The 20,383-nt window shown below is 43.3% G+C and overlaps 1 protein-coding gene across 1 annotated transcript in view; it reads left to right on the plus strand.

Moving 5' to 3' along the window:
- The window catches only part of SMIM36 (small integral membrane protein 36), a 429,881-nt gene extending 409,722 nt beyond the window's left edge, over positions 1-20,159 (plus strand). The window contains exon 3 of the mRNA XM_069200022.1: positions 13,489-20,159. The gene's annotated coding sequence lies outside the window, so the exon portion shown is untranslated. The remainder of the gene's footprint in view (positions 1-13,488) is intronic.
- Positions 20,160-20,383: the final 224 nt, after the last annotated feature.

Consider the following 20,383-nt stretch of genomic DNA (forward strand, 5'->3'; position numbering starts at 1 on the left):
GCTGGACTGGCTTGTAGTGAGTACCTAGGGGTACTTGCACCTTGCACCAGGCCCAGTTATCCCTTATTAGTGTATAGGGTGTCTAGCAGCATAGGCTGATAGATAATGGTAGCTTAGCAGAGCAGCTTAGGCTGAACTAGGAGACGTGTGAAGCTACTACAGTACCACTTAGTGTCATATGCACAATATCATAAGAAAACACAATACACAGTTATACTAAAAATAAAGGTACTTTATTTTTATGACAATATACCAAAGTATCTCAGAGTGTACCCTCAGTGAGAGGATAGGAAATATACACAAGATATATGTACACAATACCAAAAATATGCAGTATAGTCTTAGAAAACAGTGCAAACAATGAATAGTTACAATAGGATGCAATGGGGACACATAGTGATAGGGGCAACACAAACCATATACTCCAAAAGTGGAATGCGAACCACGAATGGACCCCAAACCTATGTGATCTTGTAGAGGGTGGCTGGGACTATTAGAAAATAGTGAGAGTTAGAAAAATAACCCTCCCCAAGACCCTGAAAAGTGAGTGCAAAGTGCACTAAAGTTCCCCTAAGGACAAAGAAGTCGTGTTAGAGGAATAATGCAGGAAAGACACAAACTAACAATGCAACAATGATGGATTTCCAATCTTGGGTACCTGTGGAACAAGGGGACCAAGTCCAAAAGTCACAAGCAAGTCGGAGATGGGCAGATGCCCAGGAAATGCCAGCTGCGGGTGCAAAGAAGCTTCTACTGGACAGAAGAAGCTGAGGTTTCTGTAGGAACGAAAAGGGCTAGAGACTTTCCCTTTGGTGGACGGATCCCACTCGCCGTGGAGAGTCGTGCAGAAGTGTTTTCCCGCCAAAAGAATGCCAACAAGCCTTGCTAGCTGCAAATCATGCAGTTAGTGTTTTTGGACGCTGCTGTAGCCCAGGAGGGACCAGGAGGTCGCAAATTGGACCAGGAGGTAGAGGGGACATCGAGCAAGACAATGAGCCCTCTTAGCAGCAGGTAGCACCCGGAGAAGTGCCAGAAACAAGCACTACGAGGATGCATTAAACAGTGCTCACCCAAAGTCGCACAAAGAAGTCCCACGTCGCCGGAGAACAACTTAGGAGGTCGTGCAATGCAGGTTAGAGTGCTGTGGACCCAGGCTGGACTGTGCACAAAGGATTTCCGTTGGAAGTGCACAGAGGCCGGAGTAGCTGCAAAAGTCGCGGTTCCCAGCAATGCAGTCTAGCGAGGTGAGGCAAGGACTTACCTCCACCAAACTTGGACTGAAGAGTCACTGGACTGTGGGGGTCACTTGGACAGAGTTGCTGGATTCGAGGGACCTCGCTCGTTGTGCTGAGAGGAGACCCAAGAGACCGGTAATGCAGCTTTTTGGTGCCTGCGGTTGCAGGGGGAAGATTCCGTCGACCCACGGGAGATTTCTTCGGAGCTTCTAGTGCAGAGAGAAGGCAGACTACCCCCACAGCATGCACCACCAGGAAAACAGTCGAGAAGGCGGCAGGATCAGCGTTACAGAGTTGCAGTAGTCGTCTTTGCTACTATGTTGCAGGTTTGCATGCTTCCAGCGCGGTCAGCAGTCGATTCCTTGGCAGAAGGTGAAGAGAGAGATGCAGAGGAACTCGGCTGAGCTCTTGCATTCGTTATCTAAAGTTTCCCCAGAGACAGAGACCCTAAATAGCCAGAAAAGAGGGTTTGGCTACCTAGGAGAGAGGATAGGCTAGCAACACCTGAAGGAGCCTATCACAAGGAGTCTCTGACGTCACCTGGTGGCAGTGGCCACTCAGAGCAGTCCAGTGTGCCAGCAGCACCTCTGTTTCCAAGATGGCAGAGGTCTGGAGCACACTGGAGGAGCTCTGGACACCTCCCAGGGGAGGTGCAGGTCAGGGGAGTGGTCACTCCCCTTTCCTTTGTCCAGTTTCGCGCCAGAGCAGGGCTAAGGGGTCCCCTGAACCGGTGTAGACTGGCTTATGCAGAATTGGGCACATCTGTGCCCAAGAAAGCATTTCCAGAGGCTGGGGGAGGCTACTCCTCCCCTGCCTTCACACCATTTTCCAAAGGGAGAGGGTGTAACACCCTCTCTCAGAGGAAGTCCTTTGTTCTGCCATCCTGGGCCTGGCCTGGCTGGACCCCAGGAGGGCAGATGCCTGTCTGAGGGGTTGGCAGCAGCAGCAGCTGCAGTGAAACCCCAGGAAGGGCAGTTTGGCAGTACCAGGGTCTGTGCTACAGACCACTGGGATCATGGGATTGTGCCAACTATGCCAGGATGGCATAGAGGGGGCAATTCCATGATCATAGACATGTTACATGGCCATATTCGGAGTTACCATTGTGAAGCTACATATAGGTAGTGACCTATATGTAGTGCACGCGTGTAATGGTGTCCCCGCACTCACAAAGTCCGGGGAATTGGCCCTGAACAATGTGGGGGCACCTTGGCTAGTGCCAGGGTGCCCTCACACTAAGTAACTTTGCACCTAACCTTTACCAGGTAAAGGTTAGACATATAGGTGACTTATAAGTTACTTAAGTGCAGTGTAAAATGGCTGTGAAATAACGTGGACGTTATTTCACTCAGGCTGCAGTGGCAGGCCTGTGTAAGAATTGTCAGAGCTCCCTATGGGTGGCAAAAGAAATGCTGCAGCCCATAGGGATCTCCTGGAACCCCAATACCCTGGGTACCTTAGTACCATATACTAGGGAATTATAAGGGTGTTCCAGTAGGCCAATGTAAATTGGTAAAATTGGTCACTAGCCTGATAGTGACAATTTGAAAGAAATGAGAGAGCATAACCACTGAGGTTCTGATTAGCAGAGCCTCAGTGAGACAGTTAGGCACCACACAGGGAACACATACATATAGGCCACAACCTTATGAGCACTGGGGTCCTGACTAGCAGGGTCCCAGTGACACATAACAAACATACTGAAAACATAGGGTTTTCACTATGAGCACTGGGCCCTGGCTAGCAGGATCCCTGTGAGACAGTGAAAACACCCTGACATACACTCACAAACAGGCCAAAAGTGGGGGTAACAAGGCTAGAAAGAGGCTACTTTCTCACAATGAGGGCAGCCCCAATGTTAGTCTATGGAGGGAGCAGGCCTCACAGCAGTGTAAAAACGAATTTAGGAGTTTTACACAACCAGGGCATGTACACTACATAGGTACATGTCCTGCCTTTTGCCTGCACAGCACCCTGCATTATGGGTTACCTAGGGCATAACTTAGGGGTGTCTTATATGTAGAAAAAGGGGAGTTTTAGGCGTGGCAAGTACTTTTAAATGCCAAGTCGAATTGGCAGTGAAAGTGCACACACATGCCTTCCAATGGTAGGCCTGAGACAAGGTTAAGGGGCTTCTTAAGTGGGTGGCACAATCAGTGCTGCAGGCCCACTAATAGCATTTAATCTACAGGCCCTCAGCACACATAGTGCACTCTACTAGGGACTTATAAGTAAATTAAATAGTCCAATTGGGTATGATCCAATGTCACCATGTTTAAAGGGAGAGAGCATATGCACTTTAGCAGTGGTCAGCAGTGGTAAAGTGCGCAGAGTCTAAAAACCAGCAACAACAGTGTCCAAAAAGTGAAGGGAGGCAGGCAAAAAGATAGGGGTGACCACCCTAAGGCTGTCAGGTCTAACAACCACCAAATACACTCCTACCTGCAATGCAGACACACACATATTGCTTATCTACAAGAAATGCATATGTCTGTCATAAAACTCTTGAAACTACAAAAAAGATGGGTGTGCCAACTAGTGGTAACATCCTATTCATCATATGCAAGAGGAATGCACATTTAGGTGGCCCCCATGGTGCAATTGGTGATAAAACAGAAGACAGTGGACCCTGAAGGCCGGTATGTTGTTACTGAGGGAATACTTGACTGGGCCTGATTACCCTAGTGGCAATAAACATACCTAATAGTAATCAGCAACAGGTTCTGGTGAATGTCCCCCCTACATTTGCAAATGATTTAACAGCACCAAGTATATAGGGTGAGGATTTTAACTGTACACAATACTATGCTTGACAGGTCATTCCCCTTGTTAACGGTCACGTCGGCGGCCAGGATTGCACATGCTTTCAAACACTTTCAAAAACAACAGATGATGGACAGAATGCTGAGCAAATCAAACATTCACCCCCCAGTCACAGATCTGGGTTTAATCCATCAGTTTTTCTGCTTGCCATGCTATTCCAGTTTGGACACAGTCATATGCAAATCGGTCTTGACCCTGTTCCCCATGCGATCAGTATAGCCCAAACTGCCATGCCAGGTCCTCCCTGAACCAGAAACAAGCATCCTGGGACCGGTTTCAGAGTATCACCCTTCATCAGACAGGCTAGCTTGAATCTGGTGGCAGAGGAAGCATGGGACCCACGTCTGGGCATACCCTTCCCAATTGGGGCTACAAATGCAAAAACAACAGATGATGGACAGAATGCAGAGCAAATCAAACATTCACCCCCAGTCACAGATCTGGGTTTAATCCATCAGTTTTTGGCTTGTCATGCCATTCCAGTTTGGACCCAGCCATATGCAAATAAGTCTTCACCCTGTTCCCCATGGGAACAGTCCAGCACGAACTGCCAAGCCAGGTCCTTCCTGAACTGGAAACAAGCATCCTAGGACCAGTTTCAGGGTATCACCTTCCATCAGCCAGGCTAGCTTGATTCCAGTGTCATAGTGACGCCGTGACCCACTTCTGGGCATACCCGGCGCACTTATGGAGTTCTTATGCTCATTACATTAAGGACGGTGACAAGACTGCCTTGAACAAAGGGATGGAGTGGCATGCTTTTAAGATGGTCATGCAGAATCTTTGTATCAAAACAACATACGGAGTGAAACATACACTGTGTACTTAAATACTCGGCCTAGGTTGCTCCATGTGGACCACTGAGGCACAGTTAGGAGTGGCAATGGGGAATGACAGGAGTGACTATAGAGAACTTAGTGGCTAGGCTGGGATTGCTGGACTATGTGGAATTTATAGCCAGACAAAATGCAGAAGGGGACAGAGCAAGGGACTCATAGGTGTGGCTCTTGAACAATGAGGCCCTCAAACCCAACATAAACTCCAGAGGTCCCCAAGTGTGGAATTATTAAACACTCAAGTGAATATCAATAGAGCATTCTTCAATTAGTGCAGCTGTTCGGGTGGGGGGTGGAAAGGTTTACAGTCCCTTCCTGATAAAATATTTAAATAGGTTTCCAGTCCCAAGACTCAACCCGTTACAGCATCACACTCTTGATTAACAACTATTGATAAAGAAGGTTCATCTCCTTATCAACCAGATGGCCATTCTTAATACTTACTGTAAGATCCTGGGGAAGGTTATAGCGGACAAGTTGATGCCACATCTTGGCACTCTCATTCCCCATGATCAGAAATGCTTTATCCTGGGGAGAAATACATTCCTTAACAAAAGGTGCTTTTTTCGCCTCATGGAGAAAAACCCCAAGCGAACCCGCCACATGCGGCCTTGTCTCTAAGCATGGAGAAGGCTTTTGACACCTTGGGGTAGCCCTACCTAATAGAAGTGCTGAAGAGAATGGGTTTGGGGCCGGAAATATTGCACAGGATAAAGTTGCTATTGACGGATCCTTTCCGAACCCTTCAAAATTTGATTTGCAGAGGCACCAGACAAGGATGTCTACTGTCTCCCATTATATCTGCTTTAGCAATGAAGTCCCTGTTCGACCTCCAAGGCCCAGAGTACAGGATCTCAAGTGGCAACACCTGGAAAGCAAGAGACATCCTGGTTGATGCCAATGCTGGGCAAATTTGGCATGGTATCTGTCCTGCAATTGAATTGGGCAATATGTTGCCTGTTTCCCAATAAGGTCTCTCAGCTCAGGAAAGAAAGCCCCTAACTCCAACAGACGTAGAGTGCCAGCCTGGTAACTTCCGATATATAGGAGTAAATATTTACCATGCTGAAGAGGCCCTGATACAGGGCAACCTGGGGGTGGTGGTGACTGTCGTACCCATCTCCCTCACATTCTGGAGCTCTTTGTCGCTGTCGCTTATGGGCAGAGTGGCAATAACTAAAATGTTAGTTTTGTCCAGATTGCTTCATCACTTTTCAGCACTACCCGTCTTATTACCTACACATTTTTTCAAAGACCTGAATTCTATCTTCTCCAATCTGATCTAAGGGTCAGGAAGGGTGAGAGTAGAGCTCCATAAATTGTGTGCCCCATTTGAGCATGAGGGTTGGGAGCCCCTAATTATGAGCTCTATTATGGAGGAGCACAATTGCGGTTACCAATGCAATGGTTGTCTGGGGCTGCTAATCCTGAACGGTCGATCAATAGGGGAGACGCAAGGAGCTGTGAGATAGTAGATGGGCAGGTAGACCCTCAGCAAGATGAACCACCTGTAGGATGCCTAGACATAGGTGGCCAAGAAGTGTTGGCATGCACATGTCCAGCACAAACACACTCCAATGCCATATGCACTGCACCTTCCACAATGGAGGTCTTCCTGGCTTCAGCAGAATAGTCAAGCAATTCTGAAACATATAGAGAGATGGGCATCTCTATGCTGGGTGACCTGTATGTACAAAAAACACTACTGACATTTCAGGAGAGCAGGGAATGATATGATTTATACAAGGGACAATTTTTTTTACCAGTAATGGACTGACAGCCATAATCACGGGCACTATGGGGGCAGCACAGTACCGAACTGGAACCTTCACCTCCCTTACAGATGCTCTTTATACATGGTAGTCATAGACTGGCACTCACAGTGACATATAGGGGGTTATTACAACTTTGGAGGAGGTGTTAATCCGTCCCAAAAGTGATGGTAAAGTGACGGATATACCACCAGCCGTATTACGAGTCCATTATATCCTATGGAACTCGTAATACGGCTGGTGGTATATCCGTCACTTTTGGGACAGATTAACACCTCCTCCAAAGTTGTAATAACCCCCATAGAGTGTTGCTAGTTGACCATATCAACTGTGTCTCTAACCTCAAAGAGAAATGGACCCTGGGCATGGACTACAAGCTAACGTACCAGCAATGGTCTGTCGCCCTGGAAATGTTCACACAGTGTCCAGGATCCAGCACCTGAAACGCACTCAATTTAATTCAAACCTATCTCACTCCCTCGTTTTTTACCATATGTTCCTAGAGGCCGACTCCAAATGCCTACACTGCCCATGCCTACTGATACACTTTTACCATATGGTGTGGGCCTGCCAGAGAGCAGGCGATTTTGGTTGGAAGCAATATTGCTAATATCAGACACCACAGGATGGGTCTTACCTGCTGGTCCCCTGCAATGTCTCATGTGGATCCTGCCTCACACATATAAGAACAAGTATGTTATGAAATCAATGGACCTAGCATACGTCCTTGTAAAACTAGAAATAATGAGATAAAAAATGTTTTCTAAACATGTGCAAAATATGACAAAACAATAAAGTAATACTACCCTGCATTCCGCTACATAATTTAGTCAAGCCTGCTGCATCATTTTGTGTTCCCCGTTGCATAGAACCAGTGCTCCTAATTATAGTTCTTATGTTACACCTATCCTAAATGGATAAAGTAAAGTTCATAGCTAATGGACTTGCTACGGAGATGGTCCTACAATCTGTGGGTTCACAAGTTCAAATCTTGCTACTCAGCCTTCCATGAAAAATATGAGTAGGATGTTGAAAATCTGCTTTTTCTACATTGTCACCCCAGATTTTATCATCTTTTTCTGGCAACTATTTTGATGTTTTTTAAACTCTGTACACTTTACCCCTTCTAACCTGTAGTAAAGTGTCTGTGCTCCCCCTTTAAACATTGCTAAATTGGCTTATTACTGGATGACACATTTAACTTGCCTATAAGACACTGTTATATGATCTAAAAATGTGCCTAGAGCCTGGAAGTTAAATGTCACTTGTGAACTGCAGCACTTATTGTGCAAGTTGGCCTTGGAAAACATGTCTTCAGATCTACTATTGTAACCTTGACTCCTGCTGTGTAAAACCTGCTAAAATCACACTTTTTGACAGGTGTTATGAAGAAAATGTCACTATTTAGCGCCTTGAAACCCGCACGGGTGAGTAGCGCGCTTTATAAATGTTAATGATTTGATTTGATTTGATTATGTAGGCCGTATAGCCCACAAGGTAGAGTGCATGGTGGGACAAATAGAAAATGAATGTCACCATGTCCCTACCGTGACAAGGCTCCCAAAGCTATTTTCACTGAGGCAGGTCTGGCTCTCCTATACAGAAATCCAGAGTACAGAATAAAATATTAACGCTACTATCTTCGGTTTGCAGTCCGCAAGGAAAATAACTGTTTTCAATAGATATTACAAATCCAGTTGAATTGCGAAGTTGGATTTTTAATAATTATTAAGGAAAAGTAACTTTTAGAAAGTTACATTTGCCTTTCATGAAGGTCTTGAAAGCTAGTTTGTATTAGCTCTCTAGCAGCTGCCCTGCCAGTACATAGCCTTTAACAAAATGGGAAACTCTTTACAGGAGTCACAAAATAGGCCACTTTGATAGGAAGGTTGACCTGAATGGCCAGTTATGGCTCCTCTGAGCATAGCTGGACATTCAGAGTAACGGCTGCTGCACCTTTTGGTGACACAACAGTATCAAATCCTGCCTCAATAGCCTGGCTGGGGCACATGCAACATGTTGCACCCATGAAAGGGATCAAAGATGATAAGATCAACATTCTCATATATCATCTGTCTGGTTGCTGAAGGACCCTGCTTTGTCAGACCAGATTTCTGTCTCCATTTTTGCTGTGAGTCCAGGGCCTGCTTCAGTACTAGATTTTAGTGTTAGGTGTGGGATGACTCTAGTCATTTTAATAGCACATTCCCCTACAAACCCTCAGCTATCAGAGCCCAAATTTAATGTGACAGAAGGCCATCTTGGAATTGCCATGACACCATTTTGGGCATTTATGTAGTGAGGTAAACAGGCACTACTGACAAAATAGATAGGCCAGGGCCTGGCAAATTTAATCCCATTGGGGAGTCACCCCCACCCACTAGCAAGTGCCAGCCATAATTTTGGCACCTCAAGGCATGCTCCTCAGAACACTGTCTGGACCTATAGAGGATCAGAAGCAGACTGGAGCTGGTGTCTGTGATCTTAGAGGAGCCCTGAAGGACTAGAGATGCCTGCTTCCTCTTGCACCCAGAACAAAAAAGTGGACTTCAAGGGTCAGCTGGGTGACCTTCTGTGTGGCTACAGGCACACACAAGCTGCAGGAACCCTTTACCTGAATTGTCCACTGAGCAGTGGCATCTATACCTGGACTGAACTCTGCAGTTGGTCTCTGTCTGGTACCCTGAGAGTCTCTATGTGTCTTCCCTTGAGGTCCTGGGGGCCTTAGACATGTACGTCTGTGGTTGTTTGGGCAGTAGAACAGTTCTGAAACTTTTGAAAACTTTTCTTCCAGGGAATCAGGGGGACACACCGAGGTAAATACATGACCAGCACTTTCACAGCATCATATTGAACTTCAGTTTCACCCCCCACAGAGATCTCTGCACATATGCAGAAGCAACAAACTCACATTCTGAGCCTGGGACTTGAAACATTTTCAGCAAGAAACCTTAAAAGCTTCAGAGCATCAACAGCACCAACTTGATTCAGGTATCCTCAGATTTGGTTTTATGGCAGTGGCTATAGTTTCAGGTAAGTCCTCATGGAAAGGTGTTACCTTCCAAAAGAATGAGAAAGTTCCTTTCTGAAGTGGGACTTAGAAACATTTTTGACCCCCAAACATTCACCAGGCCAAATGTAGTTGGTGTCTCCAATCCGTGTTCCATTGTGGTATGCCTTAAATTTAACCTAGGTTCCAGTCTACCATGACCACTAACTACCATTTTCACCCAAAACTTTAAAATTCATATCTCCAGCTCTCCTTACTGGATTTTTGCCATTTTTATGTCAGTTTGGTTATTAAATGTTACACTATTTTACTAATTCAGTTTAGGATTTTTACTACTTGGTGTTTTGACTTTATTACTGTTTTGGTATTGCATAAATACTTTACACATTTCCCTAAATTAAGCCTGTCTGCTCTGCGCCATCACTACAGAGGGTTAAGGTCAGGTTAATTTTGTGTTTGTGAGATTGCACCCTGACAAAAAGTGTAATTATTCATTCAGGAGGGCAGTTGCCCACCCAAAATAATCTACTTTCTTACAAACAGCAAGCACTGTAGGAAAAAAACATGTCCTAACATCAATATGAACATTTTGAAATGCTAGGTGTCCCTGACCTGAATAAACAACACACTTATTTAAGCTTCAAATAAATGTAATGTTTTGAGGCATTTTGAAAAGGTACAGTGCATAACTCACTTACAACACTAATGATATTAGCAAAAAGATTAATTGTGGAAATGGCTATGTCCTTTCATTGAAAGTCCTGAAAACCCCACTGCAAACTGTGGCCCAAATGGGAAACAAACCCTATCAAAGATTCTAGAAGACAAGACAAAAAGGTGATGGGGTACAGAGATGAGAGATGAGGTTGATTAGAGGAAAGACTGAGGACAGAACAGATGAGTAAGAAAACAATAAAACAAAGAATAAGACAAACAAATGGAAAGAAAACAGGAGGATGAAACAAGAGTAAATAAGTGATTAAAAGGAGAGCAGAAATATGACAAAGAGGGCTGATTAGTGACGAGTAGCGTTCAATGAGTGTCAAAAAGTGTAGGAGGTGAAGAAGATGAAGTGAGAGGTGGATGAAGGAATAGTCTGAGAAAGAAGGATAGACGGGGCAGGGTTCTGAAGAGCAAAATGAGTTATGCAAGTAGAGGGATGAGTAAGTATGTATACAGAAGGATGAAGGTGGAGTTTGAAGCTTGTGAGTGATAGGGAAGACAAGAAAGGAAGGTGGTCATATAGGAAGGACATGAGCAAATGACAAGTGGTGGGGGAGGGGCCAGAGAAGGAGTGTGAAGAGATTGTAGGACAGTGATAGAAAAAAGGGGAGAGCTTGAGGGACAGGGAGGGTGACGGGTAAGGAGGGGTGATTGGAATGGGAGAGACTGGTGAAAGCCAGGAAAATGGGAAAGAAGACAAAGCATGCCAGTCACTATTTAGGAGAGACATTTCAATTTTGAGGCACTTTCATGAGCAGTATGTTTTCTCTTTGTTACCCTCAAGATACATTCTGCTCAAAAGACTGACAACTAAATAGAGGATGAGAAATAAGTCTTCAACTTGCAACAAAATAGTGGTTGAGAAAACGAGCCATCAAATTACAAGTTCAGTTGTCAACCTCAGAAGATGTACTCTTGGCACAGTGGGCAGATAGGGGTTGAAATGGGCCACATTTGATGTCTCATTTGGTTTTGTTGTTCAGGTTTCTGCCTTTGATTTCTCTTCCAATTTTTACTGCCCTTATTCAGTTAAAATATGCATGGCCCCAAGTCCATTGTATATCTCGTGTGCTCATGAGTATGTGTTATATAATTTAGGCCTTAGTGCTACCACTGTTGAATATGTGGGGAGCAAGCAGTGAAGAACAGACCCAGATACAGGGAAGTGCCAGGCCCGATTACACACACACCCATACACCCACACTGGCACATCCACATTTCCACTTAGGCAGCAACAGTGAAGGTGAGGCTGACTGAAGAGGGTGAGGAGGAGAGTCCAATGTGAGGTCGAGAGAGAGAAGGGTGAGGGGAAGAGAGGGGAAGGCAGAGAAACAGGAAGATAATAAAGAGGAGGCTGAAGCAGGGAGGAGGATAGTGAGAAAAAAGGAGTATGCAGAGGGGATAAGGCAACAAGTTGGAAAGACAGAGGAGGGTGACCAAGTGTGAGAAATCGGAGCAGTGGAGAGAGAAAGGTAATTTGGAAATAGAAGGGTGAAGTGGAATGGGAGTAAGTTAATGCTCAAGTGAAAGGATGGCGAGGTCAAGAGAGTGAAAATAGGATAAGGCGGAAAGAGAGGAGGGTGAAGTGAGTGAAACATGAGGGCAAAGTTGAGAAAGAGAAGGGCACAGCAGGGAAACAGGTGGTTACAGAGGAAAGCGAGTAGGAAGGGTTGTAAAGAGAAAAGAATGAGGTGGAAGGAAGTAGAGGGTAAGATGAATGGGACAGCATGGTGAAGTGGAACGAAAGGAGGGTGAAGTCAGGAGGGAGGGATAGAGACAAAGGAGGGTGAGGTGGAGTGACCTGAAGATATCAAACCTGTAGATTAAAATGTCTAGAAATACACAGTTAAAACTAGTAGACAAAACCTGGCAGTAAGTATGGTATGCCGCTTATATCGGTACTAGACCATCTAGCATGCTCAGACCCAGCTCTCAGACACCCGGGAAACTATGGACAACCTCACTCCTCTTTATGGCCCACCCATGCTTTTTCATGGCCCTTCCACATCCCAAATCCTGGAGTCGGAACTGATTGCCAGGTGCAGGGAGTCTTCGGCCCATATTTATACTTTTTGACGCAAGTAAAAAAATACTTACCAAAACTTACCTGGACTTACCGTAGATGGGTCCCCCCATCCATGGGTGTCCTCCAGGGGTAGGCGAGGGTGGCGGGGGTGTCCCTGGGTGCAGGGAAGGGCACCTGTGGACTGCTTCCATGGTCAGAGACCATGGAAATGAGCCCACTGGTCCCCTAACGCCTGCCCTGACCCAGGCGTTAAAAAATGACTCTGAACAGGCTTAGATCCATTTTTTAAGGCCCTCCTCCTCCTGTGCATCATTTTTGCACGGGAGTATAAATAAGGCGCAAATGCCTTAGAGTCATTTTTTGCTTGGGAACGCCTACCTTGCATCTCATTAACACAAGGTAGATTTTCATGGTAAAAAAATGACTCTAACTCCATAATTTTGGTGCTAGACGGGTCTAGCGCCAAAGTATAAATATGGAGTTAGGTTTGTGCCGGATTTGCACCCAAAAAAATGACGCAAATCTGGCGCTACCAGAGTAGAAATATGCCCCTTGGTGTTTCTGGTAGCTGGAAAGCAAAAATTATTTTTGCTGTTAAAAAAGCCCATCCGTCTAGACATCTTCAAGTGTTCATAAGGCTCTCACACATTCCGTGACATGCTTGAATAAGTGTTAATTAAGAAGATAATTTGAATCTACTGATATAAATCAGCAGCCTGGAAACAAAGCTCACGGCATTAGCAGCTTCACGTAGGCACTCCCGATTTTTTCAGGAAGTGTATAGATCTGAAAAAAAAAATTCCCTAAGGACAACAAAGGTTTTCTCTTCCCCATGCGGTGTTGTGGTCCTGCTTGACATTTCGTATGGTTTGTTGTTTTGTGGGTTGCATAATTAGAAGAAATATCCTACCACAAAATTGAGTACACGTTTATTTACATTTGCTTACACCATTCTTGAAATATCTAACTTCTTTTTACGTTGATAGATTACTCTCATAAATATACCTGGCACTTTAAATGGAAATATTTTAATTGATTTCTATTTGGTCTGCTTTTTCCACAGGAACAAAAATCCCCAAACGATGATTATGATTCTCCTTTCTGCAAGCCTGTTTGGCAGATCTAGTTCTATACATTCGAGTGTGCTCTGGCAGATTGGATCTAATTTGGGATGTGGCGACAACGTGCTCAAAGGGTGGTCTTCTCCGCATCTGAACGAGTGAAAATAAACTTGCCAACCATCTTCTCAGCCTAAAGGAAAAGAGAAATTTTCCACCATCATGCTTTTGATAAATTGCTAATCAGGGACACCGCTCTGATAACCTGTGCTAGATTAGCAAATCCTTTGTTTGCATGCATCACTAATGCTGACACTTATGCTTTTGTCCTTGAGGCATGAAGGGCCAGATGTATCAAACGGTTTTACCCATTCTGTGTCTATGGGAAAATGTGTTAGTACATATGGCCCGAAAGGCTGTAATGTGAGCACTAATACGACTTTGCATGCGACTTCTAAATCTATGCTGCTGAAGGCTAGGATATAGATAAATAATCCTGGCTGGTCATCATCTACCCATTGGTCATGCTGAAGACCGGTGTGTCTACAGAATGGCAGGTTCAGTGAGAGACTGCTTTCGAGTATCAGTGAATGGAGTAGCAGACAGACATTTGAATTACAACTGGTTCGCAAGACCCTTCTGGGGCTAATGTTTCCTGGGTTCTTAATTTTATAGACTGTGCCCCTCTCTACAGGAAACTGCTGGACATCTGGCAGTTGAATATCATAATGTGAACCCACTGGCACTAAACTGTCATTACTGCACTGTAGTGCAAAGTGTTGAGACCCCTGGCCCATTGAGGATATTTAACTGGAAAATAAACTATTTATACTGCAAATTAAGGTTCCCCTTGCAGGATGAAAAGCTCCTTTTGGAAAGCTCGAGGAAGGGTTGTCATTTCAGGAAGGTTATTCAGCATACGGACCATTCTGTGCCTCAACTGATCCGAGTTTTTATATGATCTATTGAGTGGATGGGCATTGCGAAGAGGATGCAAGAGTAAAGTGCTGAGGCAGAGCCTGAAACGAAAGCGGAAAGTAAAGTGCAAAACAAATACACAACTTTATCTGTGAATCACTGAGCAAGGTGATGTGGTGTTTCTAAAAACTGACAGACCCACACGCTCCTCCGTGTGTGAAGATGTGCTTGTCAAAAGATGTCATTTGTCCCAGCCAAGGAGTGATAGTCAGTGACCTTATTGTGTAACAATACCTGTACAAACTAATAAGAGCACTGCGATTCATTTGAGATCAAAATATGGAGGCATTCGGTGAGGATGGAATTTGCATGGCTTAAAATAACAACATTAAAATAATCCCTAACTTTAATTAGACTATTTTCAAGTTCTGATATTGCACGGCTTGCTTCTGGAGGATATTCAAAATATGTCTGTATATTTATGTATGTGTAAACGGGTGCACAAATGTGTGTGTCTTTTGGGAGGGGTTGGGGGTAATTCAAGTTCAAGTAAAATAACTGCGCTATAATACTCTGGTCAAATAACATTCATTTGAATGGGATTAACCTAGTAAACCTGTTAAACGTAATTTTCAGGCACAAGTTGTGGTCAGTCCAAAATTGATGTCCGGGCAAAACAGGTACCAGGGCTGTGGCACACATGTTTTTGGTTTTTGCAAAGTCAGGAGTTTCTAAATGAGAGCTTAAAGATAGGAGTACTAAACTGGAAACCAGAGGTTTTTGGAGACCAATTTTAAAATAAAAGTAGTGTTATATACAACTAGTGCTAATATTAGAGTGTTACACAATGAGCAGTCATCTCACGAGTATGCAGGGGTGGTTCCTCCTTAAGAGCGGATGAAAGTCGCATCGCCTGCTGCAAGGGCAGCAGGCCAACACAAATAAATAAAATGGCATAATAATGCCATTTTATTTTGCCACCAGCCTGCACTGTGTACAGGGCAAGTGTGAGTGCATGGGGCAGGGCTAAATCTTGCAATTGCGCATGTTGGGTTGGCCGGTTGTCTAGCTATGGCCAGCCCGACTTGCAGGCTGTTGACCCAGCAATCTCAGGGCTGTCAAACAGTGGGGAGATTGCTGGCAAAGGCCCCCAGCCTCAAAATGAGCACTGGATTAGCCTGCTCCCACCAATCCTGGAGATGCTCTCATGCTGAAAACAGCATGAGTGCAGCTCCAGGATTGGTTGGATATGTGTTACCACTAAGCAGGAAGAAAGTCCTTCCATTCCTGCTCAAGGACATCAGGGAAGAAGTGCTGCACCGGGGGGAGTTGAAAATATGGTGAGTTTGGCACCATCACACTCCATCATACATTTGTCTTGCAGGCCGCCACTGCAAGTATGTGAAATTTGTACTGTATTAACAGAATTCTCTGTGCGTTCACCTTAGTAATAGCACGTAAGGCATTCTTCACTCTTCAGATGAACCATTTTTACAGAACATAGGGCCAGATGTAGCAAGCAGTTTTGCCCATTCTGTGTCTATGGGAAAATGTGTTCGTACATATGGCCCATAGATATATATCTGTGAAAGCATATGCCCCTAACACTAAATGGCCATGTATTTTTGATGATAGTATCATTAGTTAGCTTAACATCCTGACATGTTTGGAGGCTGAGAACACACATTTTATCAGGCACATATCTAAGAGATTTTGTCATAGTTTATTCAGATGAAATGATCTTGCATCATAGTATAACTGCAATGAAAAATGGATATCTCTATCCCATTAGTAGAAATACTATTGTTACTTCACAGTACAAGTTACTCGACTGTTCACATCACTTCATAAATTATTACATTTGTCTTTTTACCACTATACACTTATTGGTGGCAGATAAATACCCCACAAACTGTGAGACCTTAGTCCTTCCGAGCACCATGATCCATCTTTCTTGAGGTTCAAAGGTCCATCAATTCTAACAGAACAATGTTCAGTCCATAAAACACCAGGTGACTGTCTCATAATCATTTAATATACATAAAAGTTGCATGTACGTCTTTCTTTATTGGTGAATGGTTGCACCAGTCACAAAGTATCAACTTAATCGTGCTAGGAAAGTAATGGAGTAAATCAACAAATTGAACCTCACAGGTTTAAGTGAATAAAAGGAAACAACGTTGATCTTATTGTGGAAAAAGAAATGATATCCCTAGATATGCTGGGTAGAAAGATGGTGTTGGCTCCTTGATATATACATTTGCATGAACCATTATTGTATCAACTACAGGATGACTTTCAAAGCTAGACCTGTTTTGAAGAGAATACAGTATAGTTTTGCGTTTTCTACCTCTAAAGTTAGAGTCAAGGATGTACTTTATGGTTCTGGGATATTGTTGAGATCTTTGTATTGGATCCATCATTATCTTAAGGGTTCAGTCAGAACTAAAAAGATTATTGTTGGTTTCTGATATCAAGGCAGAAGATTCACATACTGAAGTCAGCCAAAGTTATTGAATCAGCAATTGTTTCATAAAATTATTGAGATAAAAAAATTAAGTTTGTTCTTAGTTACTTGCAGGTTCTGTAGCTATACCAAGTGAGTGAATAGGTGCATGACAAAAGTAATTGTGCAGTGCACGTTGCAATTTAGTTTACATTTAGACGCTAGCTATGCTCACATAAGGTGTCAAAGTAAGAACAATTAAAACAGGATTTCCCCATCAGAACAATTGTCTGATACTGCCTTCCACTGGACATCAAATTTACACAGGAGGGTAAGAAAGTAGATTATGTGATTAGACTGCCAAGAAGGATGCCAATTAGTGCCAATTAGGAAGGCATTCCCAACTGAGGAATGTACTAAAGTATCTGACCCCCTTCTCTTAGGCTACGGAACAAATCAATAGATTTTCCAGAATTACTGCATAGAAAGATTAAATTAGAAACAAATAGTAAAAGGCTCTGTAACCATGTGCCAAACCACTGTGCCAACAATTCTATCATATTTGTACTGTCCCATGTCTTTGGTTCTGTTAGATAGAATAGCTCTAGGTTAGTGGATAAGGTCCATGCAGATCAATGTAAATGTGGAAACGTAACAAATTTAGACACAATGTCGTAGAGAAAGATTTGTAAGAAGCATGTACTTGTTAGCTGGTAAAAAGGATCAGCGGGATAAGTGCACACTTTGAGATCTGTGTGTGATCTGCAGGCCATATGTTGTGATCCCACTAATGTTGGCTCTCCTTTCATCATTTGTAGGTGATAAATGAGTACTGTTGCCTGATGCAATATGAGACTGTCTTAGAAGTACAGAAAACATTTTGTGCTGTATTCTTAAGATGGCTGCCACATTGAATCATGGCCAAAACAATGTTGCATCATCATCTTGTATCAAATAATGCAGCAATCATCTTGAAAGTATAGAAAGCAAAGTTTCCAACAATTTTTTATACTATTGGCATTGCCAGTCACACCTAATGGCTTTGCCGAAGATGGTGCATTGAAGCATCCAGCATTGCAAAGCCAATTGAAGCAGCCACAACTGAGTGGAAGAAAAGGAGCTGTCGGGGAGGGAAGAACGACAAGGGTGTGCCAGGCAGTGAGGGATGGGGGAGCAATAGAGTAAATAAGGGAGAATATTAAATACAAAGCTGAGCATTACATGGAGTGGTGGAAGGGCAAAAGAGGAGTGGGAGGGTTGGGGGAATAACTAAACGCTTCAGTCGAGAAACAGCAGAGAACAAAGAGGGGTGGCGGAGAAACAGAAGGGTAGAGAAGAAACAGAACTTATACTAAAAAACTAAGCAGGACAGGGAGGGAGAGAAGCATCAAGACAGCTGGAGTAAGGGAGAGAAATATGGAAAGCACAGGGAAGAGTGTCAAGGGGAAGTAGCATACAGATGAGACCAAGAAAACATATGCACTCCCATGGAATAATAAAATGAAAATAATACAGTAGTTCCCTGAATACATGCAGGTCATACAATCAAAAGGATGGTAAAGAAGCTATGCTCCAGGGGAAGGACAAACACAAGAAGAGGAAGGAAATAAGGAGAAAGCAAATGAGATTGACAAGAAAGCCAACTAATAATATGCAGTGGTATCGCCAAAGCTCACCGTAAGCATTGATATTGTCCAAAATAGATGTTTTGACAAAGAAATCACTAAAATGTTCTACATAAAGCTAGCTGACTTAAGCCACTATATATATACCAAACTGTTGCATGCAATATGGTTTGTTGTCCTCCATTTAGAAATAAATTTAACCAATAAATCAGTAGATTATGCATTGTAAACCAAATAAGGTTCAATGCTGAATACAGATGGATACCTACACTCTTAGACGAGGTACATTCACAAGGCAAATAATGTAGTTGGATAAATCTACTCCTCTACAGTGGTCACCAACACTGCCACAGAAGCTTCCTTATTTCTCATTTAAATGTGTCAGAGAAAAGCTGTTAACACTAAGCAGAGTCGCTATGCAATGGTGAAAACTATCATCAAAGCTGGGCCTGGTGGCTCAGTGGACTGATGCATCTAGTCATAATCACTGAGTCCCAAGAGGCCTTAGAGGGTGTTTTACAAATGCATTAGTTGTTATTTCAGACCTGTTACCTCATAGTCTGTGCTCCATTACTTTGACCTCCATGCAACTATTTGTTAGGAATTGCACACACAAAATCTTTTTATTTGCATGTCGCAGTATTTCATAATTGGCTGTAAAGTTCAATGTGAAATTAGCTAACGATATACGAGAATTCTTGCGATATCGATAACAAACAGGCAACAATATTTTGGTTCAGTTATTAAAAGAATAACAATATTAAGTCAGTAAACGAATGTAAGGATTCTGTTAATAAAGGAATGATAACTTGACAGTATGTCAAGAGCATGTAGATCGTGAAGGCTCATTTTCATTTCAACAGCCCAGGAATAGATAACAGTAGAGGCACTGTGTTTTTTAAAGAAAGTGTTGCACCTGGCAATGCAGTCCATTCTAGACGTCTAGAGTTCAACCAGATGTGCCCACTTGCATAGAGGGAAACAGACGAGAAATTCGCCCAATCGTAAATCAAGACACATGAAATCCTTAATGCCTGGAAAGGCACAGGGAAAATAACTGACTGAAAGACCTTTCGGACATGGACGTCATTAAAGAGCTTTGTGGCTAATGGCTAAAATGGGAGAAGTCTAATGTTTTTTCTCATGATTGCCACCCCTCCTCAGAATATAGTTAGTTGCTCGTTTTCTCAGATGGTCAGAAAAACGAAAAATAAGTCGGTAGCAATATTGGTAGGGATTGGGAAGATTTCCAAAACTGACAGTCTGGTACAATATGTGGCGAAAACGTGAGAGATTTGAGAGGTTCACAAATATAGCCTGATTCATTTGTATATATTCCTATGTCGTTTTTTTTCAAACCATTAGTCACCGTCCTGCACACGTTTCTCATTTTGCCTTTTTACTCACTATCGTCTCCCTGTTCTCCTCACTGTCCCCAGACCATCCTCCATTTTATATACTCTGCCACATTTTTAATGCTCACAATTCCTGTAAGAACCGACTGAAGCAACACCATAAACGCCCCCTTCTTGTATTCCAGTTTCTTTCGATAAAAACGCAATTTGTTGTTGAAGTTTGGTCTCACTGTTAGTTCTGCACTTTGATGTACTGTTGGTTTGAATCTTGTGAGAAATCTCAAACAAAAGTACAAGTATGTAAAATAAATAAATAAACTAATAAAATACAACTGATTGTCGTTCTATTGTCAGTGAGTGAAAATGACAAATGCAGTATTATTACACACATTAACATATTACTATTGACAGGACATGCTGGAAGTTCTGGAGATAGAAACAAATTAAAATTCTCTGCATATTTAAGAGATATCACATTGTGCATTACCTGACACCTAGGTATTCTGAAATCAAGATAGGAAATTGTTTTTGTTTAGTTGCAAGCTATGGAAAAAAA

Source organism: Pleurodeles waltl, chromosome 7 (assembly GCF_031143425.1).
Source record: "Pleurodeles waltl isolate 20211129_DDA chromosome 7, aPleWal1.hap1.20221129, whole genome shotgun sequence".
Taxonomy (NCBI): Eukaryota; Metazoa; Chordata; class Amphibia; order Caudata; family Salamandridae; genus Pleurodeles; species Pleurodeles waltl.